At 46.8% G+C, this 20889-nt stretch overlaps 60 non-coding genes across 60 annotated transcripts; all 60 read left to right on the forward strand.

The window, feature by feature from the left end:
• Positions 1–40: 40 nt before the first annotated feature.
• On the forward strand, positions 41–159 carry LOC145144923 (5S ribosomal RNA). Its single transcript, XR_013725923.1, has one exon. It is a non-coding gene; the product is annotated as a 5S ribosomal RNA (ribosomal RNA).
• A 228-nt stretch (positions 160–387) lies between these two features.
• On the forward strand, positions 388–505 carry LOC145150281 (5S ribosomal RNA). The gene has a single exon (XR_013731100.1). It is a non-coding gene; the product is annotated as a 5S ribosomal RNA (ribosomal RNA).
• Positions 506–736: 231 nt separating this feature from the next.
• Positions 737–855, forward strand: LOC145145011 (5S ribosomal RNA). Its single transcript, XR_013726005.1, has one exon. It is a non-coding gene; the product is annotated as a 5S ribosomal RNA (ribosomal RNA).
• Positions 856–1081: 226 nt separating this feature from the next.
• LOC145153643 (5S ribosomal RNA) lies at positions 1082–1200 on the forward strand. The gene has a single exon (XR_013734141.1). It is a non-coding gene; the product is annotated as a 5S ribosomal RNA (ribosomal RNA).
• A 229-nt stretch (positions 1201–1429) lies between these two features.
• Positions 1430–1548, forward strand: LOC145145053 (5S ribosomal RNA). Its single transcript, XR_013726045.1, has one exon. It is a non-coding gene; the product is annotated as a 5S ribosomal RNA (ribosomal RNA).
• Positions 1549–1780: 232 nt separating this feature from the next.
• Positions 1781–1898, forward strand: LOC145150456 (5S ribosomal RNA). Its single transcript, XR_013731281.1, has one exon. It is a non-coding gene; the product is annotated as a 5S ribosomal RNA (ribosomal RNA).
• A 229-nt stretch (positions 1899–2127) lies between these two features.
• Positions 2128–2246, forward strand: LOC145146230 (5S ribosomal RNA). Its single transcript, XR_013727174.1, has one exon. It is a non-coding gene; the product is annotated as a 5S ribosomal RNA (ribosomal RNA).
• Positions 2247–2476: 230 nt separating this feature from the next.
• On the forward strand, positions 2477–2595 carry LOC145154986 (5S ribosomal RNA). Its single transcript, XR_013735451.1, has one exon. It is a non-coding gene; the product is annotated as a 5S ribosomal RNA (ribosomal RNA).
• Positions 2596–2825: 230 nt separating this feature from the next.
• On the forward strand, positions 2826–2944 carry LOC145143534 (5S ribosomal RNA). Its single transcript, XR_013724566.1, has one exon. It is a non-coding gene; the product is annotated as a 5S ribosomal RNA (ribosomal RNA).
• A 230-nt stretch (positions 2945–3174) lies between these two features.
• Positions 3175–3293, forward strand: LOC145152685 (5S ribosomal RNA). The gene has a single exon (XR_013733212.1). It is a non-coding gene; the product is annotated as a 5S ribosomal RNA (ribosomal RNA).
• Positions 3294–3522: 229 nt separating this feature from the next.
• LOC145154538 (5S ribosomal RNA) lies at positions 3523–3641 on the forward strand. The gene has a single exon (XR_013735010.1). It is a non-coding gene; the product is annotated as a 5S ribosomal RNA (ribosomal RNA).
• Positions 3642–3871: 230 nt separating this feature from the next.
• On the forward strand, positions 3872–3990 carry LOC145147756 (5S ribosomal RNA). The gene has a single exon (XR_013728649.1). It is a non-coding gene; the product is annotated as a 5S ribosomal RNA (ribosomal RNA).
• A 232-nt stretch (positions 3991–4222) lies between these two features.
• On the forward strand, positions 4223–4340 carry LOC145150014 (5S ribosomal RNA). The gene has a single exon (XR_013730845.1). It is a non-coding gene; the product is annotated as a 5S ribosomal RNA (ribosomal RNA).
• A 229-nt stretch (positions 4341–4569) lies between these two features.
• LOC145152263 (5S ribosomal RNA) lies at positions 4570–4688 on the forward strand. The gene has a single exon (XR_013732790.1). It is a non-coding gene; the product is annotated as a 5S ribosomal RNA (ribosomal RNA).
• A 230-nt stretch (positions 4689–4918) lies between these two features.
• LOC145143535 (5S ribosomal RNA) lies at positions 4919–5037 on the forward strand. Its single transcript, XR_013724567.1, has one exon. It is a non-coding gene; the product is annotated as a 5S ribosomal RNA (ribosomal RNA).
• A 229-nt stretch (positions 5038–5266) lies between these two features.
• Positions 5267–5385, forward strand: LOC145152264 (5S ribosomal RNA). The gene has a single exon (XR_013732791.1). It is a non-coding gene; the product is annotated as a 5S ribosomal RNA (ribosomal RNA).
• A 231-nt stretch (positions 5386–5616) lies between these two features.
• LOC145152265 (5S ribosomal RNA) lies at positions 5617–5735 on the forward strand. Its single transcript, XR_013732792.1, has one exon. It is a non-coding gene; the product is annotated as a 5S ribosomal RNA (ribosomal RNA).
• A 230-nt stretch (positions 5736–5965) lies between these two features.
• Positions 5966–6084, forward strand: LOC145145761 (5S ribosomal RNA). The gene has a single exon (XR_013726719.1). It is a non-coding gene; the product is annotated as a 5S ribosomal RNA (ribosomal RNA).
• A 235-nt stretch (positions 6085–6319) lies between these two features.
• LOC145150015 (5S ribosomal RNA) lies at positions 6320–6437 on the forward strand. Its single transcript, XR_013730846.1, has one exon. It is a non-coding gene; the product is annotated as a 5S ribosomal RNA (ribosomal RNA).
• Positions 6438–6666: 229 nt separating this feature from the next.
• LOC145154424 (5S ribosomal RNA) lies at positions 6667–6785 on the forward strand. The gene has a single exon (XR_013734895.1). It is a non-coding gene; the product is annotated as a 5S ribosomal RNA (ribosomal RNA).
• Positions 6786–7013: 228 nt separating this feature from the next.
• On the forward strand, positions 7014–7132 carry LOC145145054 (5S ribosomal RNA). The gene has a single exon (XR_013726046.1). It is a non-coding gene; the product is annotated as a 5S ribosomal RNA (ribosomal RNA).
• A 233-nt stretch (positions 7133–7365) lies between these two features.
• On the forward strand, positions 7366–7483 carry LOC145150017 (5S ribosomal RNA). The gene has a single exon (XR_013730848.1). It is a non-coding gene; the product is annotated as a 5S ribosomal RNA (ribosomal RNA).
• Positions 7484–7713: 230 nt separating this feature from the next.
• LOC145143536 (5S ribosomal RNA) lies at positions 7714–7832 on the forward strand. The gene has a single exon (XR_013724568.1). It is a non-coding gene; the product is annotated as a 5S ribosomal RNA (ribosomal RNA).
• Positions 7833–8061: 229 nt separating this feature from the next.
• On the forward strand, positions 8062–8180 carry LOC145152266 (5S ribosomal RNA). The gene has a single exon (XR_013732793.1). It is a non-coding gene; the product is annotated as a 5S ribosomal RNA (ribosomal RNA).
• A 230-nt stretch (positions 8181–8410) lies between these two features.
• Positions 8411–8529, forward strand: LOC145145056 (5S ribosomal RNA). The gene has a single exon (XR_013726048.1). It is a non-coding gene; the product is annotated as a 5S ribosomal RNA (ribosomal RNA).
• Positions 8530–8762: 233 nt separating this feature from the next.
• On the forward strand, positions 8763–8880 carry LOC145150018 (5S ribosomal RNA). The gene has a single exon (XR_013730849.1). It is a non-coding gene; the product is annotated as a 5S ribosomal RNA (ribosomal RNA).
• Positions 8881–9109: 229 nt separating this feature from the next.
• LOC145152267 (5S ribosomal RNA) lies at positions 9110–9228 on the forward strand. Its single transcript, XR_013732794.1, has one exon. It is a non-coding gene; the product is annotated as a 5S ribosomal RNA (ribosomal RNA).
• A 228-nt stretch (positions 9229–9456) lies between these two features.
• On the forward strand, positions 9457–9575 carry LOC145145057 (5S ribosomal RNA). The gene has a single exon (XR_013726049.1). It is a non-coding gene; the product is annotated as a 5S ribosomal RNA (ribosomal RNA).
• A 233-nt stretch (positions 9576–9808) lies between these two features.
• Positions 9809–9926, forward strand: LOC145150019 (5S ribosomal RNA). The gene has a single exon (XR_013730850.1). It is a non-coding gene; the product is annotated as a 5S ribosomal RNA (ribosomal RNA).
• Positions 9927–10155: 229 nt separating this feature from the next.
• LOC145152270 (5S ribosomal RNA) lies at positions 10156–10274 on the forward strand. The gene has a single exon (XR_013732796.1). It is a non-coding gene; the product is annotated as a 5S ribosomal RNA (ribosomal RNA).
• A 228-nt stretch (positions 10275–10502) lies between these two features.
• On the forward strand, positions 10503–10621 carry LOC145143537 (5S ribosomal RNA). The gene has a single exon (XR_013724569.1). It is a non-coding gene; the product is annotated as a 5S ribosomal RNA (ribosomal RNA).
• A 229-nt stretch (positions 10622–10850) lies between these two features.
• Positions 10851–10969, forward strand: LOC145152271 (5S ribosomal RNA). Its single transcript, XR_013732797.1, has one exon. It is a non-coding gene; the product is annotated as a 5S ribosomal RNA (ribosomal RNA).
• A 231-nt stretch (positions 10970–11200) lies between these two features.
• LOC145154962 (5S ribosomal RNA) lies at positions 11201–11319 on the forward strand. Its single transcript, XR_013735428.1, has one exon. It is a non-coding gene; the product is annotated as a 5S ribosomal RNA (ribosomal RNA).
• A 230-nt stretch (positions 11320–11549) lies between these two features.
• Positions 11550–11668, forward strand: LOC145145058 (5S ribosomal RNA). Its single transcript, XR_013726050.1, has one exon. It is a non-coding gene; the product is annotated as a 5S ribosomal RNA (ribosomal RNA).
• Positions 11669–11901: 233 nt separating this feature from the next.
• Positions 11902–12019, forward strand: LOC145150020 (5S ribosomal RNA). Its single transcript, XR_013730851.1, has one exon. It is a non-coding gene; the product is annotated as a 5S ribosomal RNA (ribosomal RNA).
• Positions 12020–12248: 229 nt separating this feature from the next.
• Positions 12249–12367, forward strand: LOC145152272 (5S ribosomal RNA). Its single transcript, XR_013732798.1, has one exon. It is a non-coding gene; the product is annotated as a 5S ribosomal RNA (ribosomal RNA).
• A 228-nt stretch (positions 12368–12595) lies between these two features.
• Positions 12596–12714, forward strand: LOC145143539 (5S ribosomal RNA). Its single transcript, XR_013724571.1, has one exon. It is a non-coding gene; the product is annotated as a 5S ribosomal RNA (ribosomal RNA).
• A 229-nt stretch (positions 12715–12943) lies between these two features.
• Positions 12944–13062, forward strand: LOC145152273 (5S ribosomal RNA). Its single transcript, XR_013732799.1, has one exon. It is a non-coding gene; the product is annotated as a 5S ribosomal RNA (ribosomal RNA).
• Positions 13063–13293: 231 nt separating this feature from the next.
• On the forward strand, positions 13294–13412 carry LOC145154963 (5S ribosomal RNA). The gene has a single exon (XR_013735429.1). It is a non-coding gene; the product is annotated as a 5S ribosomal RNA (ribosomal RNA).
• Positions 13413–13642: 230 nt separating this feature from the next.
• Positions 13643–13761, forward strand: LOC145145059 (5S ribosomal RNA). The gene has a single exon (XR_013726051.1). It is a non-coding gene; the product is annotated as a 5S ribosomal RNA (ribosomal RNA).
• A 233-nt stretch (positions 13762–13994) lies between these two features.
• Positions 13995–14112, forward strand: LOC145150021 (5S ribosomal RNA). The gene has a single exon (XR_013730852.1). It is a non-coding gene; the product is annotated as a 5S ribosomal RNA (ribosomal RNA).
• A 229-nt stretch (positions 14113–14341) lies between these two features.
• Positions 14342–14460, forward strand: LOC145152274 (5S ribosomal RNA). Its single transcript, XR_013732800.1, has one exon. It is a non-coding gene; the product is annotated as a 5S ribosomal RNA (ribosomal RNA).
• A 228-nt stretch (positions 14461–14688) lies between these two features.
• Positions 14689–14807, forward strand: LOC145145060 (5S ribosomal RNA). Its single transcript, XR_013726052.1, has one exon. It is a non-coding gene; the product is annotated as a 5S ribosomal RNA (ribosomal RNA).
• A 235-nt stretch (positions 14808–15042) lies between these two features.
• Positions 15043–15160, forward strand: LOC145149832 (5S ribosomal RNA). Its single transcript, XR_013730674.1, has one exon. It is a non-coding gene; the product is annotated as a 5S ribosomal RNA (ribosomal RNA).
• Positions 15161–15390: 230 nt separating this feature from the next.
• Positions 15391–15509, forward strand: LOC145152275 (5S ribosomal RNA). The gene has a single exon (XR_013732801.1). It is a non-coding gene; the product is annotated as a 5S ribosomal RNA (ribosomal RNA).
• Positions 15510–15737: 228 nt separating this feature from the next.
• On the forward strand, positions 15738–15856 carry LOC145145061 (5S ribosomal RNA). The gene has a single exon (XR_013726053.1). It is a non-coding gene; the product is annotated as a 5S ribosomal RNA (ribosomal RNA).
• Positions 15857–16093: 237 nt separating this feature from the next.
• Positions 16094–16211, forward strand: LOC145149833 (5S ribosomal RNA). The gene has a single exon (XR_013730675.1). It is a non-coding gene; the product is annotated as a 5S ribosomal RNA (ribosomal RNA).
• Positions 16212–16441: 230 nt separating this feature from the next.
• LOC145152276 (5S ribosomal RNA) lies at positions 16442–16560 on the forward strand. The gene has a single exon (XR_013732802.1). It is a non-coding gene; the product is annotated as a 5S ribosomal RNA (ribosomal RNA).
• A 228-nt stretch (positions 16561–16788) lies between these two features.
• On the forward strand, positions 16789–16907 carry LOC145143541 (5S ribosomal RNA). The gene has a single exon (XR_013724572.1). It is a non-coding gene; the product is annotated as a 5S ribosomal RNA (ribosomal RNA).
• Positions 16908–17136: 229 nt separating this feature from the next.
• On the forward strand, positions 17137–17255 carry LOC145153644 (5S ribosomal RNA). Its single transcript, XR_013734142.1, has one exon. It is a non-coding gene; the product is annotated as a 5S ribosomal RNA (ribosomal RNA).
• Positions 17256–17486: 231 nt separating this feature from the next.
• LOC145143542 (5S ribosomal RNA) lies at positions 17487–17605 on the forward strand. The gene has a single exon (XR_013724573.1). It is a non-coding gene; the product is annotated as a 5S ribosomal RNA (ribosomal RNA).
• A 226-nt stretch (positions 17606–17831) lies between these two features.
• Positions 17832–17950, forward strand: LOC145141969 (5S ribosomal RNA). The gene has a single exon (XR_013723065.1). It is a non-coding gene; the product is annotated as a 5S ribosomal RNA (ribosomal RNA).
• Positions 17951–18183: 233 nt separating this feature from the next.
• On the forward strand, positions 18184–18302 carry LOC145154585 (5S ribosomal RNA). The gene has a single exon (XR_013735054.1). It is a non-coding gene; the product is annotated as a 5S ribosomal RNA (ribosomal RNA).
• Positions 18303–18532: 230 nt separating this feature from the next.
• On the forward strand, positions 18533–18651 carry LOC145148522 (5S ribosomal RNA). The gene has a single exon (XR_013729403.1). It is a non-coding gene; the product is annotated as a 5S ribosomal RNA (ribosomal RNA).
• Positions 18652–18879: 228 nt separating this feature from the next.
• Positions 18880–18998, forward strand: LOC145141980 (5S ribosomal RNA). Its single transcript, XR_013723076.1, has one exon. It is a non-coding gene; the product is annotated as a 5S ribosomal RNA (ribosomal RNA).
• Positions 18999–19231: 233 nt separating this feature from the next.
• Positions 19232–19349, forward strand: LOC145148067 (5S ribosomal RNA). The gene has a single exon (XR_013728968.1). It is a non-coding gene; the product is annotated as a 5S ribosomal RNA (ribosomal RNA).
• Positions 19350–19576: 227 nt separating this feature from the next.
• Positions 19577–19695, forward strand: LOC145152277 (5S ribosomal RNA). Its single transcript, XR_013732803.1, has one exon. It is a non-coding gene; the product is annotated as a 5S ribosomal RNA (ribosomal RNA).
• Positions 19696–19925: 230 nt separating this feature from the next.
• On the forward strand, positions 19926–20044 carry LOC145153646 (5S ribosomal RNA). The gene has a single exon (XR_013734144.1). It is a non-coding gene; the product is annotated as a 5S ribosomal RNA (ribosomal RNA).
• Positions 20045–20273: 229 nt separating this feature from the next.
• On the forward strand, positions 20274–20392 carry LOC145146421 (5S ribosomal RNA). Its single transcript, XR_013727367.1, has one exon. It is a non-coding gene; the product is annotated as a 5S ribosomal RNA (ribosomal RNA).
• Positions 20393–20622: 230 nt separating this feature from the next.
• LOC145152278 (5S ribosomal RNA) lies at positions 20623–20741 on the forward strand. The gene has a single exon (XR_013732804.1). It is a non-coding gene; the product is annotated as a 5S ribosomal RNA (ribosomal RNA).
• The last annotated feature ends 148 nt before the right edge of the window (positions 20742–20889 follow it).

The raw sequence follows: 20889 nt of genomic DNA on the forward strand, positions 1-20889 counted from the left end.
TCTTTTAAGACATAAAAGCAATAAACATGGATAGTATTTCGGGTGCGATCATACCAGCACTAATGCACCGGATCCCATTAGAACTCCTTAGTTAAGCGTGCTTGGGCGAGAGTAGTACTAGGATGGGTGACCCCCTGGGAAGTCCTCGTGTTGCACCCCCCTTTTTCGTTGCCCGTTTGCGTTTTTTTAGATTTTACGTGCGGTTTTTTTTTGTTTTTTTTCTTTTTCGCTATTTCTATGCTCGGGTGGCCTCCGCTTCATGGTTCATGGTTTTCGTATTTTTGGAACGGAGCCGATCGGTCACGTGGGTCCCACGCCTCGCGTACGAAAACAAAGGAGGTTCTGCGTCTTTTAAGACATAAAAGCAATAAGCATGGATAGTATTTCGGGTGCGATCATACGAGCACTAATGCACCGGATCCCATCAGAACTCCGCAGTTAAGCGTGCTTGGGGAGAGTAGTACTAGGATGGGTGACCCCCTGGGAAGTCCTCGTGTTGCACCCCCCTTTTTCGTTGCCCGTTTGCGTTTTTTTTAGATTTTACGTGCGGTTTTTTTTTTGTTTTTTTTTCTTTCTTGCTATTTCTATGCTCGGGTGGCCTCCGCTTCATGGTTCATGGTTTTCGTATTTTTGGAACGGAGCCGATCGGTCACGTGGGTCCCACGCCTCGCGTACGAAAACAAAGGAGGTTCTGCGTCTTTTAAGACATAAAAGCAATAAGCATGGATAGTATTTCGGGTGCGATCATACGAGCACTAATGCACCGGATCCCATTAGAACTCCGCAGTTAAGCGTGCTTGGGCGAGAGTAGTACTAGGATGGGTGACCCCCTGGGAAGTCCTCGTGTTGCACCCCTCTTTTTCGTTGCCCGTTTGCGTATTTTTTAGATTTTACGTACGGTTTTTTTTTTTTTTTCTTTCTTGCTATTTCTATGCTCGGGTGGCATCCGTTTCATGGTTCATGGTTTTCGTATTTTTGGAACGGAGCCGATCGGTCACGTGGGTCCCACGCCTCGCGTACGAAAACAAAGGAGGTTCTGCGTCTTTTAAGACATAAAAGCAATAAGCATGGATAGTATTTCGGGTGCGATCATACCAGCACTAATGCACCGGATCCCATTAGAACTCCGCAGTTAAGCGTGCTTGGGCGAGAGTAGTACTAGGATGGGTGACCCCCTGGGAAGTCCTCGTGTTGCACCCCCCTTTTTCGTTGCCCGTTTGCGTTTTTTTAGATTTTACGTGCGGTTTTTTTTTTGTTTTTTTTCTTTCTTGCTATTTCTATGCTCGGGTGGCATCCGTTTCATGATTGATGGTTTTCGTATTTTTGCAACGGAGCCGATCGGTCACGTGGGTCCCACGCCTCGCGTACGAAAACAAAGGAGGTTCTGCGTCTTTTAAGACATAAAAGCAACAAGCATGGATAATATTTCGGGTGCGATCATACCGGCACTAATGCACCGGATCCCATCAGAACTCCGCAGTTAAGCGTGCTTGGGCGAGAGTAGTACTAGGATGGGTGACCCCCTGGGAAGTCCTCTTGTTGCACCCCCCTTTTTCGTTTGCCCGTTTGTGTTTTTTTAGATTTTACGTGCGGTTTTTTTTTTGTTTTTTTTTTCTTTCTTGCTATTTCTATGCTCGGGTGGCCTCCGTTTCATGGTTGATGGTTTTCGTATTTTTGGAACGGCGCCGATCGGTTACGTGGGTCCCACGCCTCGCGTACGAAAACAAAGGAGGTTCTGCGTCTTTTAAGACATAAAAGCAATAAGCATGGATAGTATTTCGGGTGCGATCATACCAGCATTAATGCACCAGATCCCATCATAACTCCGCAGTTAAGCGTGCTTGGGCGAGAGTAGTACTAGGATGGGTGACCCCTGGGAAGTCCTCGTGTTGCACCCCCCTTTTTCGTTGCCTGTTTGCGTTTTTTTAGATTTTACGTGCGGTTTTTTTTTGTTTTTTTTTCTTTCTTGCTATTTCTATGCTCGGGTGGCATCCGTTTCATGGTTCATGGTTTTCGTATTTTTGGAACGGAGACGATCGGTCACGTGGGTCCCACGCCTCGCGTACGAAAACAAAGGAGGTTCTGCGTCTTTTAAGACATAAAAGCAATAATCATGAATAGTATTTCGGGTGCGATCATACCAGCACTAATGCACCGGATCCCATCAGAACTCCGCAGTTAAGCGTGCTTGGGCCAGAGTAGTACTAGGATGGGTGACCCACTGGGAAGTCCTCGTGTTGCACCCCCCTTTTTCGTTTGCCCGTTTGCGTTTTTTTAGATTTTACGTGCGGTTTTTTTTGTTTTTTTTTTCTTTCTTGCTGTTTCTATGCTCGGGTGGCATCCGTTTCATGGTTGATGGTTTTCGTATTTTTGGAACGGAGCCGATCGGTCACGTGGGTCCCACGCCTCGCGTACGAAAACAAAGGAGGTTCTGCTTCTTTTAAGACATAAAAGCAATAATCATGGATAGTATTTCGGGTGCGATCATACCAGCACTAATGCACCGGATCCCATCAGAACTCCGCAGTTAAGCGTGCTTGGGCGAGAGTAGTACTAGGATGGGTGACCCCCTGGGAAGTCCTCGTTTTGCACCCCCCTTTTTCGTTTGCCCGTTTGCGTTTTTTTAGATTTTACGTGCGGTTTTTTTTTTGTTTTTTTTCTTTCTTGATGTTTGTATGCTCGGGTGGCCTCCGCTTCATGGTTCATGGTTTTCGTATTTTTGGAACGGAGCCGATCGGTCACGTGGGTCCCACGCCTCGCGTACGAAAACAAAGGAGGTTCTGCGTCTTTTAAGACATAAAAGCAATAAGCATGGACAGTATTTCGGGTGCGATCATACCAGCACTAATGCACCGGATCCCATCAGAACTCCTTAGTTAAGCGTGCTTGGGCGAGAGTAGTACTAGGATGGGTGACCCCCTGGGAAGTCCTCGTGTTGCACCCCCCTTTTTCGTTGCCCGTTTGCGTTTTTTTAGATTTTACGTGCGGTTTTTTTTTGTTTTTTTTTTCTTTTTTGCTATTTCTATGCTCGGGTGGCCTCCGCTTCATGGTTCATTGTTTTCGTATTTTTGGAACGGAGCCGATCGGTCACGTGGGTCCCACGCCTCGCGTACGAAAACAAAGGAGGTTCTGCGTCTTTTAAGACATAAAAGCAATAAGCATGGATAATATTTCGGGTGCGATCATACCAGCACTAATGCACCGGATCCCATCAGAACTCCGCAGTTAAGCGTGCTTGGGCGAGAGTAGTACTAGGATGGGTGACCCCCTGGGAAGTCCTCGTGTTGCACTCCCCTTTTTCGTTGCCCGTTTGCGTTTTTTAGATTTTACGTGCTGTTTTTTTTTGTTTTTTTTTTCTTTCTTGCTATTTCTATGCTCGGGTGGCCTCCGCTTCATGGTTCATGGTTTTCGTATTTTTGGAACGGAGCCGATCGGTCACGTGGGTCCCACGCCTCGCGTACGAAAACAAAGGAGGTTCTGCGTCTTTTAAGACATAAAAGCAATAAGCATGGATAATATTTCGTGTGCGATCATACCAGCACTAATGCACCGGATCCCATCAGAACTCCGCAGTTAAGCGTGCTTGGGCGAGAGTAGTACTAGGATGGGTGACCCCCTGGGAAGTCCTCGTGTTGCACCCCCCTTTTTCGTTGCCCGTTTGCGTTTTTTAGATTTTACGTGCTGTTTTTTTTTGTTTTTTTTTTTCTTTCTTGCTATTTCTATGCTCGGGTGGCCTCCGCTTCATGGTTCATGGTTTTCGTATTTTTGGAACGGAGCCGATCGGTCACGTGGGTCCCACGCCTCGCGTACGAAAACAAAGGAGGTTCTGCGTCTTTTAAGACATAAAAGCAACAAGCATGGATAATATTTCGGGTGCGATCATACCGGCACTAATGCATCGGATCCCATCAGAACTCCGCAGTTAAGCGTGCTTGGGCGAGAGTAGTACTAGGATGGGTGACCCCCTGGGAAGTCCTCTTGTTGCACCCCCCTTTTTCGTTTGCCCGTTTGTGTTTTTTTAGATTTTACGTGCGGTTTTTTTTTTGTTTTTTTTTTCTTTCTTGCTATTTCTATGCTCGGGTGGCCTCCGTTTCATGGTTGATGGTTTTCGTATTTTTGGAACGGCGCCGATCGGTCACGTGGGTCCCACGCCTCGCGTACGAAAACAAAGGAGGTTCTGCGTCTTTTAAGACATAAAAGCAATAAGCATGGATAGTATTTCGGGTGCGATCATACCAGCACTAATGCACCAGATCCCATCATAACTCCGCAGTTAAGCGTGCTTGGGCGAGAGTAGTACTAGGATGGGTGACCCCTGGGAAGTCCTCGTGTTGCACCCCCCTTTTTCGTTGCCTGTTTGCGTTTTTTTAGATTTTACGTGCGGTTTTTTTTTGTTTTTTTTTCTTTCTTGCTATTTCTATGCTCGGGTGGCATCCGTTTCATGGTTCATGGTTTTCGTATTTTTGGAACGGAGACGATCGGTCACGTGGGTCCCACGCCTCGCGTACGAAAACAAAGGAGGTTCTGCGTCTTTTAAGACATAAAAGCAATAAGCATGGATAGTATTTCGGGTGCGATCATACCAGCACTAATGCACCGGATCCCATCAGAACTCCGCAGTTAAGCGTGCTTGGGCGAGAGTAGTACTAGGATGGGTGACCCCCTGGGAAGTCCTCGTGTTGCACCCCCCTTTTTCGTTTGCCCGTTTGCGTTTTTTTAGATTTTACGTGCGGTTTTTTTTTTGTTTTTTTTCTTTCTTGATGTTTGTATGCTCGGGTGGCCTCCGCTTCATGGTTCATGGTTTTCGTATTTTTGGAACGGAGCCGATCGGTCACGTGGGTCCCACGCCTCGCGTACGAAAACAAAGGAGGTTCTGCGTCTTTTAAGACATAAAAGCAATAAGCATGGATAGTATTTCGGGTGCGATCATACCAGCACTAATGCACCGGATCCCATCAGAACTCCTTAGTTAAGCGTGCTTGGGCGAGAGTAGTACTAGGATGGGTGACCCCCTGGGAAGTCCTCGTGTTGCACCCCCCTTTTTCGTTGCCCGTTTGCGTTTTTTTAGATTTTACGTGCGGTTTTTTTTTGTTTTTTTTTCTTTTTTGCTATTTCTATGCTCGGGTGGCCTCCGCTTCATGGTTCATGGTTTTCGTATTTTTGGAACGGAGCCGATCGGTCACGTGGGTCCCACGCCTCGCGTACGAAAACAAAGGAGGTTCTGTGTCTTTTAAGACATAAAAGCAATAAGCATGGATAATATTTCGGGTGCGATCATACCAGCACTAATGCACCGGATCCCATCAGAACTCCGCAGTTAAGCGTGCTTGGGCGAGAGTAGTACTAGGATGGGTGACCCCCTGGGAAGTCCTCGTGTTGCACCCCCCTTTTTCGTTGCCCGTTTGCGTTTTTTTAGATTTTACGTGCGGTTTTTTTTTTGTTTTTTTTTTCTTTCTTGCTGTTTCTATGCTCGGGTGGCATCCGTTTCATGATTGATGGTTTTCGTATTTTTGCAACGGAGCCGATCGGTCACGTGGGTCCCACGCCTCGCGTACGAAAACAAAGGAGGTTCTGCGTATTTTAAGACATAAAAGCAATAAGCATGGATAGTATTTCGGGTGCGATCATACCAGCACTAATGCACCGGATCCCATCAGAACTCCGCAGTTAAGCGTGCTTGGGCGAGAGTAGTACTAGGATGGGTGACCCCCTGGGAAGTCCTCGTGTTGCACCCCCCTTTTTCGTTGCCCGTTTGCGTTTTTTTAGATTTTACGTGCGGTTTTTTTTTGTTTTTTTTTTCTTTCTTGCTGTTTCTATGCTCGGGTGGCATCCGTTTCATGGTTGATGGTTTTCGTATTTTTGGAACGGAGCCGATCGGTCACGTGGGTCCCACGCCTCGCGTACGAAAACAAAGGAGGTTCTGCGTCTTTTAAGACATAAAAGCAACAAGCATGGATAATATTTCGGGTGCGATCATACCGGCACTAATGCACCGGATCCCATCAGAACTCCGCAGTTAAGCGTGCTTGGGCGAGAGTAGTACCAGGATGGGTGACCCCCTGGGAAGTCCTCTTGTTGCACCCCCCTTTTTCGTTTGCCCGTTTGTGTTTTTTTAGATTTTACGTGCGGTTTTTTTTTTTTGTTTTTTTTTTTCTTTCTTGCTATTTCTATGCTCGGGTGGCCTCCGTTTCATGGTTGATGGTTTTCGTATTTTTGGAACGGCGCCGATCGGTCACGTGGGTCCCACGCCTCGCGTACGAAAACAAAGGAGGTTCTGCGTCTTTTAAGACATAAAAGCAATAAGCATGGATAGTATTTCGGGTGCGATCATACCAGCACTAATGCACCAGATCCCATCATAACTCCGCAGTTAAGCGTGCTTGGGCGAGAGTAGTACTAGGATGGGTGACCCCTGGGAAGTCCTCGTGTTGCACCCCCCTTTTTCGTTGCCTGTTTGCGTTTTTTTAGATTTTACGTGCGGTTTTTTTTTGTTTTTTTTTCTTTCTTGCTATTTCTATGCTCGGGTGGCATCCGTTTCATGGTTCATGGTTTTCGTATTTTTGGAACGGAGACGATCGGTCACGTGGGTCCCACGCCTCGCGTACGAAAATAAAGGAGGTTCTGTGTCTTTTAAGACATAAAAGCAATAAGCATGGATAATATTTCGGGTGCGATCATACCAGCACTAATGCACCGGATCCCATCAGAACTCCGCAGTTAAGCGTGCTTGGGCGAGAGTAGTACTAGGATGGGTAACCCCCTGGGAAGTCCTCGTGTTGCACCCCCCTTTTTCGTTGCCCGTTTGCGTTTTTTAGATTTTACGTGCTGTTTTTTTTTGTTTTTTTTTCTTTCTTGCTATTTCTATGCTCGGGTGGCCTCCGCTTCATGGTTCATGGTTTTCGTATTTTTGGAACGGAGCCGATCGGTCACGTGGGTCCCACGCCTCGCGTACGAAAACAAAGGAGGTTCTGCGTCTTTTAAGACATAAAAGCAACAAGCATGGATAATATTTCGGGTGCGATCATACCGGCACTAATGCACCGGATCCCATCAGAACTCCGCAGTTAAGCGTGCTTGGGCGAGAGTAGTACTAGGATGGGTGACCCCCTGGGAAGTCCTCTTGTTGCACCCCCCTTTTTCGTTTGCCCGTTTGTGTTTTTTTAGATTTTACGTGCGGTTTTTTTTTTTGTTTTTTTTTTCTTTCTTGCTATTTCTATGCTCGGGTGGCCTCCGTTTCATGGTTGATGGTTTTCGTATTTTTGGAACGGCGCCGATCGGTCACGTGGGTCCCACGCCTCGCGTACGAAAACAAAGGAGGTTCTGCGTCTTTTAAGACATAAAAGCAATAAGCATGGATAGTATTTCGGGTGCGATCATACCAGCACTAATGCACCAGATCCCATCATAACTCCGCAGTTAAGCGTGCTTGGGCGAGAGTAGTACTAGGATGGGTGACCCCTGGGAAGTCCTCGTGTTGCACCCCCCTTTTTCGTTGCCCGTTTGCGTTTTTTTAGATTTTACGTGCGGTTTTTTTTTGTTTTTTTTTTGTTTTTTGCTATTTCTATGCTCGGGTGGCCTCCGCTTCATGGTTCATGGTTTTCGTATTTTTGGAACGGAGCCGATCGGTCACGTGGGTCCCACGCCTCGCGTACGAAAACAAAGGAGGTTCTGCGTCTTTTAAGACATAAAAGCAATAAGCATGGATAGTATTTCGGGTGCGATCATACCAGCACTAATGCACCGGATCCCATCAGAACTCCTTAGTTAAGCGTGCTTGGGCGAGAGTAGTACTAGGATGGGTGACCCCCTGGGAAGTCCTCGTGTTGCACCCCCCTTTTTCGTTGCCCGTTTGCGTTTTTTTAGATTTTACGTGCGGTTTTTTTTTGTTTTTTTTTCTTTTTTGCTATTTCTATGCTCGGGTGGCCTCCGCTTCATGGTTCATGGTTTTCGTATTTTTGGAACGGAGCCGATCGGTCACGTGGGTCCCACGCCTCGCGTACGAAAACAAAGGAGGTTCTGTGTCTTTTAAGACATAAAAGCAATAAGCATGGATAATATTTCGGGTGCGATCATACCAGCACTAATGCACCGGATCCCATCAGAACTCCGCAGTTAAGCGTGCTTGGGCGAGAGTAGTACTAGGATGGGTGACCCCCTGGGAAGTCCTCGTGTTGCACCCCCCTTTTTCGTTGCCCGTTTGCGTTTTTTTAGATTTTACGTGCGGTTTTTTTTTGTTTTTTTTTTCTTTCTTGCTGTTTCTATGCTCGGGTGGCATCCGTTTCATGGTTGATGGTTTTCGTATTTTTGGAACGGAGCCGATCGGTCACGTGGGTCCCACGCCTCGCGTACGAAAACAAAGGAGGTTCTGCGTCTTTTAAGACATAAAAGCAACAAGCATGGATAATATTTCGGGTGCGATCATACCGGCACTAATGCACCGGATCCCATCAGAACTCCGCAGTTAAGCGTGCTTGGGCGAGAGTAGTACTAGGATGGGTGACCCCCTGGGAAGTCCTCTTGTTGCACCCCCCTTTTTCGTTTGCCCGTTTGTGTTTTTTTAGATTTTACGTGCGGTTTTTTTTTTTGTTTTTTTTTTCTTTCTTGCTATTTCTATGCTCGGGTGGCCTCCGTTTCATGGTTGATGGTTTTCGTATTTTTGGAACGGCGCCGATCGGTCACGTGGGTCCCACGCCTCGCGTACGAAAACAAAGGAGGTTCTGCGTCTTTTAAGACATAAAAGCAATAAGCATGGATAGTATTTCGGGTGCGATCATACCAGCACTAATGCACCAGATCCCATCATAACTCCGCAGTTAAGCGTGCTTGGGCGAGAGTAGTACTAGGATGGGTGACCCCTGGGAAGTCCTCGTGTTGCACCCCCCTTTTTCGTTGCCTGTTTGCGTTTTTTTAGATTTTACGTGCGGTTTTTTTTTGTTTTTTTTTCTTTCTTGCTATTTCTATGCTCGGGTGGCATCCGTTTCATGGTTCATGGTTTTCGTATTTTTGGAACGGAGACGATCGGTCACGTGGGTCCCACGCCTCGCGTACGAAAATAAAGGAGGTTCTGTGTCTTTTAAGACATAAAAGCAATAAGCATGGATAATATTTCGGGTGCGATCATACCAGCACTAATGCACCGGATCCCATCAGAACTCCGCAGTTAAGCGTGCTTGGGCGAGAGTAGTACTAGGATGGGTGACCCCCTGGGAAGTCCTCGTGTTGCACCCCCCTTTTTCGTTGCCCGTTTGCGTTTTTTAGATTTTACGTGCTGTTTTTTTTTGTTTTTTTTTCTTTCTTGCTATTTCTATGCTCGGGTGGCCTCCGCTTCATGGTTCATGGTTTTCGTATTTTTTGAACGGAGCCGATCGGTCACGTGGGTCCCACGCCTCGCGTACGAAAACAAAGGAGGTTCTGCGTCTTTTAAGACATAAAAGCAACAAGCATGGATAATATTTCGGGTGCGATCATACCGGCACTAATGCACCGGATCCCATCAGAACTCCGCAGTTAAGCGTGCTTGGGCGAGAGTAGTACTAGGATGGGTGACCCCCTGGGAAGTCCTCTTGTTGCACCCCCCTTTTTCGTTTGCCCGTTTGTGTTTTTTTAGATTTTACGTGCGGTTTTTTTTTTTGTTTTTTTTTTCTTTCTTGCTATTTCTATGCTCGGGTGGCCTCCGTTTCATGGTTGATGGTTTTCGTATTTTTGGAACGGCGCCGATCGGTCACGTGGGTCCCACGCCTCGCGTACGAAAACAAAGGAGGTTCTGCGTCTTTTAAGACATAAAAGCAATAAGCATGGATAGTATTTCGGGTGCGATCATACCAGCACTAATGCACCAGATCCCATCATAACTCCGCAGTTAAGCGTGCTTGGGCGAGAGTAGTACTAGGATGGGTGACCCCTGGGAAGTCCTCGTGTTGCACCCCCCTTTTTCGTTGCCTGTTTGCGTTTTTTTAGATTTTACGTGCGGTTTTTTTTTGTTTTTTTTTCTTTCTTGCTATTTCTATGCTCGGGTGGCATCCGTTTCATGGTTCATGGTTTTCGTATTTTTGGAACGGAGACGATCGGTCACGTGGGTCCCACGCCTCGCGTACGAAAATAAAGGAGGTTCTGTGTCTTTTAAGACATAAAAGCAATAAGCATGGATAATATTTCGGGTGCGATCATACCAGCACTAATGCACCGGATCCCATCAGAACTCCGCAGTTAAGCGTGCTTGGGCGAGAGTAGTACTAGGATGGGTGACCCCCTGGGAAGTCCTCGTGTTGCACCCCCCTTTTTCGTTGCCCGTTTGCGTTTTTTAGATTTTACGTGCTGTTTTTTTTTGTTTTTTTTTCTTTCTTGCTATTTCTATGCTCGGGTGGCCTCCGCTTCATGGTTCATGGTTTTCGTATTTTTGGAACGGAGCCGATCGGTCACGTGGGTCCCACGCCTCGCGTACGAAAACAAAGGAGGTTCTGCGTCTTTTAAGACATAAAAGCAAGAAGCATGGATAGTATTTCGGGTGCGATCATACCAGCACTAATGCACCGGATCCCATCAGAACTCCTTAGTTAAGCGTGCTTGGGCGAGAGTAGTACTAGGATGGGTGACCCCCTGGGAAGTCCTCGTGTTGCACCCCCCTTTTTCGTTGCCCGTTTGCGTTTTTTTAGATTTTACGTGCGGTTTTTTTTTGTTTTTTTTTCTTTTTTGCTATTTCTATGCTCGGGTGGCCTCCGTTTCATGGTTCATGGTTTTCGTATTTTTGGAACGGAGCCGATCGGTCACGTGGGTCCCACGCCTCGCGTACGAAAACAAAGGAGGTTCTGTGTCTTTTAAGACATAAAAGCAATAAGCATGGATAATATTTCGGGTGCGATCATACCAGCACTAATGCACCGGATCCCATCAGAACTCCGCAGTTAAGCGTGCTTGGGCGAGAGTAGTACTAGGATGGGTGACCCCCTGGGAAGTCCTCGTGTTGCACCCCCCTTTTTCGTTGCCCGTTTGCGTTTTTTTAGATTTTACGTGCGGTTTTTTTTTTGTTTTTTTTTTCTTTCTTGCTGTTTCTATGCTCGGGTGGCATCCGTTTCATGATTGATGGTTTTCGTATTTTTGCAACGGAGCCGATCGGTCACGTGGGTCCCACGCCTCGCGTACGAAAACAAAGGAGGTTCTGCGTATTTTAAGACATAAAAGCAATAAGCATGGATAGTATTTCGGGTGCGATCATACTAGCACTAATGCACCGGATCCCATCAGAACTCCGCAGTTAAGCGTGCTTGGGCGAGAGTAGTACTAGGATGGGTGACCCCCTGGGAAGTCCTCGTGTTGCACCCCCCTTTTTCGTTGCCCGTTTGCGTTTTTTTAGATTTTACGTGCGGTTTTTTTTTGTTTTTTTTTTCTTTCTTGCTGTTTCTATGCTCGGGTGGCATCCGTTTCATGGTTGATGGTTTTCGTATTTTTGGAACGGAGCCGATCGGTCACGTGGGTCCCACGCCTCGCGTACGAAAACAAAGGAGGTTCTGCGTCTTTTAAGACATAAAAGCAACAAGCATGGATAATATTTCGGGTGCGATCATACCGGCACTAATGCACCGGATCCCATCAGAACTCCGCAGTTAAGCGTGCTTGGGCGAGAGTAGTACTAGGATGGGTGACCCCCTGGGAAGTCCTCTTGTTGCACCCCCCTTTTTCGTTTGCCCGTTTGTGTTTTTTTAGATTTTACGTGCGGTTTTTTTTTTTGTTTTTTTTTTCTTTCTTGCTATTTCTATGCTCGGGTGGCCTCCGTTTCATGGTTGATGGTTTTCGTATTTTTGGAACGGCGCCGATCGGTCACGTGGGTCCCACGCCTCGCGTACGAAAACAAAGGAGGTTCTGCGTCTTTTAAGACATAAAAGCAATAAGCATGGATAGTATTTCGGGTGCGATCATACCAGCACTAATGCACCAGATCCCATCATAACTCCGCAGTTAAGCGTGCTTGGGCGAGAGTAGTACTAGGATGGGTGACCCCTGGGAAGTCCTCGTGTTGCACCCCCCTTTTTCGTTGCCTGTTTGCGTTTTTTTAGATTTTACGTGCGGTTTTTTTTTGTTTTTTTTTCTTTCTTGCTATTTCTATGCTCGGGTGGCATCCGTTTCATGGTTCATGGTTTTCGTATTTTTGGAACGGAGACGATCGGTCACGTGGGTCCCACGCCTCGCGTACGAAAATAAAGGAGGTTCTGTGTCTTTTAAGACATAAAAGCAATAAGCATGGATAATATTTCGGGTGCGATCATACCAGCACTAATGCACCGGATCCCATCAGAACTCCGCAGTTAAGCGTGCTTGGGCGAGAGTAGTACTAGGATGGGTGACCCCCTGGGAAGTCCTCGTGTTGCACCCCCCTTTTTCGTTGCCCGTTTGCGTTTTTTAGATTTTACGTGCTGTTTTTTTTTGTTTTTTTTTCTTTCTTGCTATTTCTATGCTCGGGTGGCCTCCGCTTCATGGTTCATGGTTTTCGTATTTTTGGAACGGAGCCGATCGGTCACGTGGGTCCCACGCCTCGCGTACGAAAACAAAGGAGGTTCTGCGTCTTTTAAGACATAAAAGCAAGAAGCATGGATAGTATTTCGGGTGCGATCATACCAGCACTAATGCACCGGATCCCATCAGAACTCCTTAGTTAAGCGTGCTTGGGCGAGAGTAGTACTAGGATGGGTGACCCCCTGGGAAGTCCTCGTGTTGCACCCCCCTTTTTCGTTGCCCGTTTGCGTTTTTTTAGATTTTACGTGCGGTTTTTTTTTGTTTTTTTTTCTTTTTTGCTATTTCTATGCTCGGGTGGCCTCCGTTTCATGGTTCATGGTTTTCGTATTTTTGGAACGGAGCCGATCGGTCACGTGGGTCCCACGCCTCGCGTACGAAAACAAAGGAGGTTCTGTGTCTTTTAAGACATAAAAGCAATAAGCATGGATAATATTTCGGGTGCGATCATACCAGCACTAATGCACCGGATCCCATCAGAACTCCGCAGTTAAGCGTGCTTGGGCGAGAGTAGTACTAGGATGGGTGACCCCCTGGGAAGTCCTCGTGTTGCACCCCCCTTTTTCGTTGCCCGTTTGCGTTTTTTTAGATTTTACGTGCGGTTTTTTTTTTGTTTTTTTTTTCTTTCTTGCTGTTTCTATGCTCGGGTGGCATCCGTTTCATGATTGATGGTTTTCGTATTTTTGCAACGGAGCCGATCGGTCACGTGGGTCCCACGCCTCGCGTACGAAAACAAAGGAGGTTCTGCGTATTTTAAGACATAAAAGCAATAAGCATGGATAGTATTTCGGGTGCGATCATACTAGCACTAATGCACCGGATCCCATCAGAACTCCGCAGTTAAGCGTGCTTGGGCGAGAGTAGTACTAGGATGGGTGACCCCCTGGGAAGTCCTCGTGTTGCACCCCCCTTTTTCGTTGCCCGTTTGCGTTTTTTTAGATTTTACGTGCGGTTTTTTTTTGTTTTTTTTTTCTTTCTTGCTGTTTCTATGCTCGGGTGGCATCCGTTTCATGGTTGATGGTTTTCGTATTTTTGGAACGGAGCCGATCGGTCACGTGGGTCCCACGCCTCGCGTACGAAAACAAAGGAGGTTCTGCGTCTTTTAAGACATAAAAGCAACAAGCATGGATAATATTTCGGGTGCGATCATACCGGCACTAATGCACCGGATCCCATCAGAACTCCGCAGTTAAGCGTGCTTGGGCGAGAGTAGTACTAGGATGGGTGACCCCCTGGGAAGTCCTCTTGTTGCACCCCCCTTTTTCGTTTGCCCGTTTGTGTTTTTTTAGATTTTACGTGCGGTTTTTTTTTTTGTTTTTTTTTTCTTTCTTGCTATTTCTATGCTCGGGTGGCCTCCGTTTCATGGTTGATGGTTTTCGTATTTTTGGAACGGCGCCGATCGGTCACGTGGGTCCCACGCCTCGCGTACGAAAACAAAGGAGGTTCTGCGTCTTTTAAGACATAAAAGCAATAAGCATGGATAGTATTTCGGGTGCGATCATACCAGCACTAATGCACCAGATCCCATCATAACTCCGCAGTTAAGCGTGCTTGGGCGAGAGTAGTACTAGGATGGGTGACCCCTGGGAAGTCCTCGTGTTGCACCCCCCTTTTTCGTTGCCTGTTTGCGTTTTTTTAGATTTTACGTGCGGTTTTTTTTTGTTTTTTTTTCTTTCTTGCTATTTCTATGCTCGGGTGGCATCCGTTTCATGGTTCATGGTTTTCGTATTTTTGGAACGGAGACGATCGGTCACGTGGGTCCCACGCCTCGCGTACGAAAATAAAGGAGGTTCTGTGTCTTTTAAGACATAAAAGCAATAAGCATGGATAATATTTCGGGTGCGATCATACCAGCACTAATGCACCGGATCCCATCAGAACTCCGCAGTTAAGCGTGCTTGGGCGAGAGTAGTACTAGGATGGGTGACCCCCTGGGAAGTCCTCGTGTTGCACCCCTCTTTTTCGTTGCCCGTTTGCGTTTTTTAGATTTTACGTGCTGTTTTTTTTTGTTTTTTTTTCTTTCTTGCTATTTCTATGCTCGGGTGGCCTCCGCTTCATGGTTCATGGTTTTCGTATTTTTGGAACGGAGCCGATCGGTCACGTGGGTCCCACGCCTCGCGTACGAAAACAAAGGAGGTTCTGCGTCTTTTAAGACATAAAAGCAACAAGCATGGATAATATTTCGGGTGCGATCATACCGGCACTAATGCACCGGATCCCATCAGAACTCCGCAGTTAAGCGTGCTTGGGCGAGAGTAGTACTAGGATGGGTGACCCCCTGGGAAGTCCTCTTGTTGCACCCCCCTTTTTCGTTTGCCCGTTTGTGTTTTTTTAGATTTTACGTGCGGTTTTTTTTTTTTTGTTTTTTTTTTCTTTCTTGCTATTTCTATGCTCGGGTGGCCTCCGTTTCATGGTTGATGGTTTTCGTATTTTTGGAACGGCGCCGATCGGTCACGTGGGTCCCACGCCTCGCGTACGAAAACAAAGGAGGTTCTGCGTCTTTTAAGACATAAAAGCAATAAGCATGGATAGTATTTCGGGTGCGATCATACCAGCACTAATGCACCAGATCCCATCATAACTCCGCAGTTAAGCGTGCTTGGGCGAGGGTAGTACTAGGATGGGTGACCCCTGGGAAGTCCTCGTGTTGCACCCCCCTTTTTCGTTGCCCGTTTGCGTTTTTTTAGATTTTACGTGCGGTTTTTTTTTGTTTTTTTTTTGTTTTTTGCTATTTCTATGCTCGGGTGGCCTCCGCTTCATGGTTCATGGTTTTCGTATTTTTGGAACGGAGCCGATCGGTCACGTGGGTCCCACGCCTCGCGTACGAAAACAAAGGAGGTTCTGTGTCTTTTAAGACATAAAAGCAATAAGCATGGATAATATTTCGGGTGCGATCATACCAGCACTAATGCACCGGATCCCATCAGAACTCCGCAGTTAAGCGTGCTTGGGCGAGAGTAGTACTAGGATGGGTGACCCCCTGGGAAGTCCTCGTGTTGCACCCCCCTTTTTCGTTGCCCGTTTGCGTTTTTTAGATTTTACGTGCTGTTTTTTTTTGTTTTTTTTTCTTTCTTGCTATTTCTATGCTCGGGTGGCCTCCGCTTCATGGTTCATGGTTTTCGTATTTTTGGAACGGAGCCGATCGGTCACGTGGGTCCCACGCCTCGCGTACGAAAACAAAGGAGGTTCTGCGTCTTTTAAGACATAAAAGCAACAAGCATGGATAATATTTCGGGTGCGATCATACCGGCACTAATGCACCGGATCCCATCAGAACTCCGCAGTTAAGCGTGCTTGGGCGAGAGTAGTACTAGGATGGGTGACCCCCTGGGAAGTCCTCTTGTTGCACCCCCCTTTTTCGTTTGCCCGTTTGTGTTTTTTTAGATTTTACGTGCGGTTTTTTTTTTTTTTTGTTTTTTTTTTCTTTCTTGCTATTTCTATGCTCGGGTGGCCTCCGTTTCATGGTTGATGGTTTTCGTATTTTTGGAACGGCGCCGATCGGTCACGTGGGTCCCACGCCTCGCGTACGAAAACAAAGGAGGTTCTGCGTCTTTTAAGACATAAAAGCAATAAGCATGGATAGTATTTCGGGTGCGATCATACCAGCACTAATGCACCAGATCCCATCATAACTCCGCAGTTAAGCGTGCTTGGGCGAGGGTAGTACTAGGATGGGTGACCCCTGGGAAGTCCTCGTGTTGCACCCCCCTTTTTCGTTGCCCGTTTGCGTTTTTTTAGATTTTACGTGCGGTTTTTTTTTGTTTTTTTTTTGTTTTTTGCTATTTCTATGCTCGGGTGGCCTCCGCTTCATGGTTCATGGTTTTCGTATTTTTGGAACGGAGCCGATCGGTCACGTGGGTCCCACGCCTCGCGTACGAAAACAAAGGAGGTTCTGTGTCTTTTAAGACATAAAAGCAATAAGCATGGATAATATTTCGGGTGCGATCATACCAGCACTAATGCACCGGATCCCATCAGAACTCCGCAGTTAAGCGTGCTTGGGCGAGAGTAGTACTAGGATGGGTGACCCCCTGGGAAGTCCTCGTGTTGCACCCCCCTTTTTCGTTGCCCGTTTGCGTTTTTTAGATTTTACGTGCTGTTTTTTTTTGTTTTTTTTTCTTTCTTGCTATTTCTATGCTCGGGTGGCCTCCGCTTCATGGTTCATGGTTTTCGTATTTTTGGAACGGAGCCGATCGGTCACGTGGGTCCCACGCCTCGCGTACGAAAACAAAGGAGGTTCTGCGTCTTTTAAGACATAAAAGCAATAAGCATGGATAGTATTTCGGGTGCGATCATACCAGCACTAATGCACCGGATCCCATCAGAACTCCTTAGTTAAGCGTGCTTGGGCGAGAGTAGTACTAGGATGGGTGACCCCCTGGGAAGTCCTCGTGTTGCACCCCCCTTTTTCGTTGCCCGTTTGCGTTTTTTTAGATTTTACGTGCGGTTTTTTTTTGTTTTTTTTTCTTTTTTGCTATTTCTATGCTCGGGTGGCCTCCGCTTCATGGTTCATGGTTTTCGTATTTTTGGAACGGAGCCGATCGGTCACGTGGGTCCCACGCCTCGCGTACGAAAACAAAGGAGGTTCTGTGTCTTTTAAGACATAAAAGCAATAAGCATGGATAATATTTCGGGTGCGATCATACCAGCACTAATGCACCGGATCCCATTAGAACTCCGCAGTTAAGCGTGCTTGGGCGAGAGTAGTACTAGGATGGGTGACCCCCTGGGAAGTCCTCGTGTTGCACCCCCCTTTTTCGTTGCCCGTTTGCGTTTTTTTAGATTTTATGTGCGGTTTTTTTTTTGTTTTTTTTTTCTTTCTTGCTGTTTCTATGCTCGGGTGGCATCCGTTTCATGATTGATGGTTTTCGTATTTTTGCAACGGAGCCGATCGGTCACGTGGGTCCCACGCCTCGCGTACGAAAACAAAGGAGGTTCTGCGTATTTTAAGACATAAAAGCAATAAGCATGGATAGTATTTCGGGTGCGATCATACCAGCACTAATGCACCGGATCCCATCAGAACTCCTTAGTTAAGCGTGCTTGGGCGAGAGTAGTACTAGGATGGGTGACCCCCTGGGAAGTCCTCGTGTTGCACCCCCCTTTTTCGTTGCCCGTTTGTGTTTTTTTAGATTTTACGTGCGGTTTTTTTTTTTTTTTTCTTTCTTGCTATTTCTATGCTCGGGTGGCATCCGTTTCATGGTTCATGGTTTTCGTATTTTTGGAACGGAGACGATCGGTCACGTGGGTCCCACGCCTCGCGTACGAAAACAAAGGAGGTTCTGCGTCTTTTAAGACATAAAAGCAATAAGCATGGATAGTATTTCGGGTGCGATCATACCAGCACTAATGCACCGGATCCGATCAGAACTCCGCAGTTAAGCGTGCTTGGGCGAGAGTAGTACTAGGATGGGTGACCCCCTGGGAAGTCCTCGTGTTGCACCCCCTTTTTTCGTTTGCCCGTTTGCGTTTTTTTAGATTTTACGTACGGTTTTTTTTTTTTTGTTTTTTTTCTTTCTTGATGTTTGTATGCTCGGGTGGCCTCCGCTTCATGGTTCATGGTTTTCGTATTTTTGGAACGGAGCCGATCGGTCACGTGGGTCCCACGCCTCGCGTACGAAAACAAAGGAGGTTCTGCGTCTTTTAAGACATAAAAGCAATAAGCATGGATAGTATTTCGGGTGCGATCATACCAGCACTAATGCACTGGATCCCATCAGAACTCCGCAGTTAAGCGTGCTTGGGCGAGAGTAGTACTAGGATGGGTGACCCCCTGGGAAGTCCTCGTGTTGCACCCCCCTTTTTCGTTGCCCGTTTGCGTTTTTTTAGATTTTACGTGCGGTTTTTTTTTGTTTTTTTTTTCTTTCTTGCTGTTTCTATGCTCGGGTGGCATCCGTTTCATGGTTGATGGTTTTCGTATTTTTGGAACGGAGCCGATCGGTCACGTGGGTCCCACGCCTCGCGTACGAAAACAAAGGAGGTTCTGCGTCTTTTAAGACATAAAAGCAACAAGCATGGATAATATTTCGGGTGCAATCATACCGGCAGTAATGCACCGGATCCCATCAGAACTCCGCAGTTAAGCGTGCTTGGGCGAGAGTAGTACTAGGATGGGTGACCCCCTGGGAAGTCCTCTTGTTGCACCCCCCTTTTTCGTTTGCCCGTTTGTGTTTTTTTAGATTTTACGTGCGGTTTTTTTTTTTTTTTTTCTTTCTTGCTATTTCTATGCTCGGGTGGCATCCGTTTCATGGTTCATGGTTTTCGTATTTTTGGAACGGAGACGATCGGTCACGTGGGTCCCACGCCTCGCGTACGAAAACAAAGGAGGTTCTGCGTCTTTTAAGACATAAAAGCAATAAGCATGGATAGTATTTCGGGTGCGATCATACCAGCACTAATGCACCGGATCCGATCAGAACTCCGCAGTTAAGCGTGCTTGGGCGAGAGTAGTACTAGGATGGGTGACCCCCTGGGAAGTCCTCGTGTTGCACCCCCTTTTTTCGTTTGCCCGTTTGCGTTTTTTTAGATTTTACGTACGGTTTTTTTTTTTTTGTTTTTTTTCTTTCTTGATGTTTGTATGCTCGGGTGGCCTCCGCTTCATGGTTCATGGTTTTCGTATTTTTGGAACGGAGCCGATCGGTCACGTGGGTCCCACGCCTCGCGTACGAAAACAAAGGAGGTTCTGCGTCTTTTAAGACATAAAAGCAATAAGCATGGATAGTATTTCGGGTGCGATCATACCAGCACTAATGCACCGGATCCCATCAGAACTCCTTAGTTAAGCGTGCTTGGGCGAGAGTAGTACTAGGATGGGTGACCCCTGGGAAGTCCTCGTGTTGCACCCCCCTTTTTCGTTGCCCGTTTGCGTTTTTTTAGATTTTACGTGCGGTTTTTTTTTGTTTTTTTTCTTTTTTGCTATTTCTATGCTCGGGTGGCCTCCGCTTCATGGTTCATGGTTTCGTATTTTTGGAACGGAGCCGATCGGTCACGTGGGTCCCACGCCTCGCGTACGAAAACAAAGGAGGTTCTGCGTCTTTTAAGACATAAAAGCAATAAGCATGGATAGTATTTCGGGTGCGATCATACCAGCACTAATGCACCGGATCCCATCAGAACTCCGCAGTTAAGCGTGCTTGGGCGAGAGTAGTACTAGGATGGGTGACCCCCTGGGAAGTCCTCGTGTTGCACCCCCCTTTTTCGTTGCCCGTTTGCGTTTTTTTAGATTTTACGTGCTGTTTTTTTTTGTTTTTTTTTTCTTTCTTGCTATTTCTATGCTCGGGTGGCCTCCGCTTCATGGTTCATGGTTTTCGTATTTTTGGAACGGAGCCGATCGGTCACGTGGGTCCCACGCCTCGCGTACGAAAACAAAGGAGGTTCTGCGTCTTTTAAGACATAAAAGCAATAAGCATGGATAGTATTTCGGGTGCGATCATACCAGCACTAATGCACCGGATCCCATTAGAACTCCGCAGTTAAGCGTGCTTGGGCGAGAGTAGTACTAGGATGGGTGACCCCCTGGGAAGTCCTCGTGTTGCACCCCCCTTTTTCGTTGCCCGTTTGCGTTTTTTTAGATTTTACGTGCGGTTTTTTTTGTTTTTTTTTTCTTTTTCGCTGTTTCTATGCTCGGGTGGCATCCGTTTCATGGTTCATGGTTTTCGTATTTTTGGAACGGAGCCGATCGGTCACGTGGGTCTCACGCCTCGCGTACGAAAACAAAGGAGGTTCTGCGTCTTTTAAGACATAAAAGCAATAAGCATGGATAGTATTTCCGGTGCGATCATACCAGCACTAATGCACCGGATCCCATTAGAACTCTGCAGTTAAGCGTGCTTGGGCGAGAGTAGTACTAGGATGGGTGACCCCCTGGGAAGTCCTCGTGTTGCACCCCCCTTTTTCGTTGCCCGTTTGCGTTTTTTTAGATTTTACGTGCGGTTTTTTTTTTGTTTTTTTTTCTTTCTTGCTATTTCTATGCTCGGGTGGCCTCCGCTTCATGATTCATGGTTTTCGTATTTTTGCAACGGAGCCGATCGGTCACGTGGGTCCCACGCCTCGCGTACGAAAACAAAGGAGGTTCTGCGTATTTTAAGACATAAAAGCAATAAGCATGGATAGTATTTCGGGTGCGATCATACCAGCACTAATGCACCGGATCCCATCAGAACTCCGCAGTTAAGCGTGCTTGGGCGAGAGTAGTACTAGGATGGGTGACCCCCTGGGAAGTCCTCGTGTTGCACCCCCCTTTTTCGTTGCCCGTTTGCGTTTTTTTAGATTTTACGTGCGGTTTTTTTTTGTTTTTTTTTTCTTTCTTGCTGTTTCTATGCTCGGGTGGCATCTGTTTCATGGTTGATGGTTTTCGTATTTTTGGAACGGAGCCGATCGGTCACG

This window comes from Lactuca virosa, chromosome 1 (assembly GCF_052849685.1).
Source record: "Lactuca virosa cultivar CGN04683 chromosome 1, Lactuca_virosa_CGN04683_v6, whole genome shotgun sequence".
NCBI classification, from domain to species: domain Eukaryota; kingdom Viridiplantae; phylum Streptophyta; class Magnoliopsida; order Asterales; family Asteraceae; genus Lactuca; species Lactuca virosa.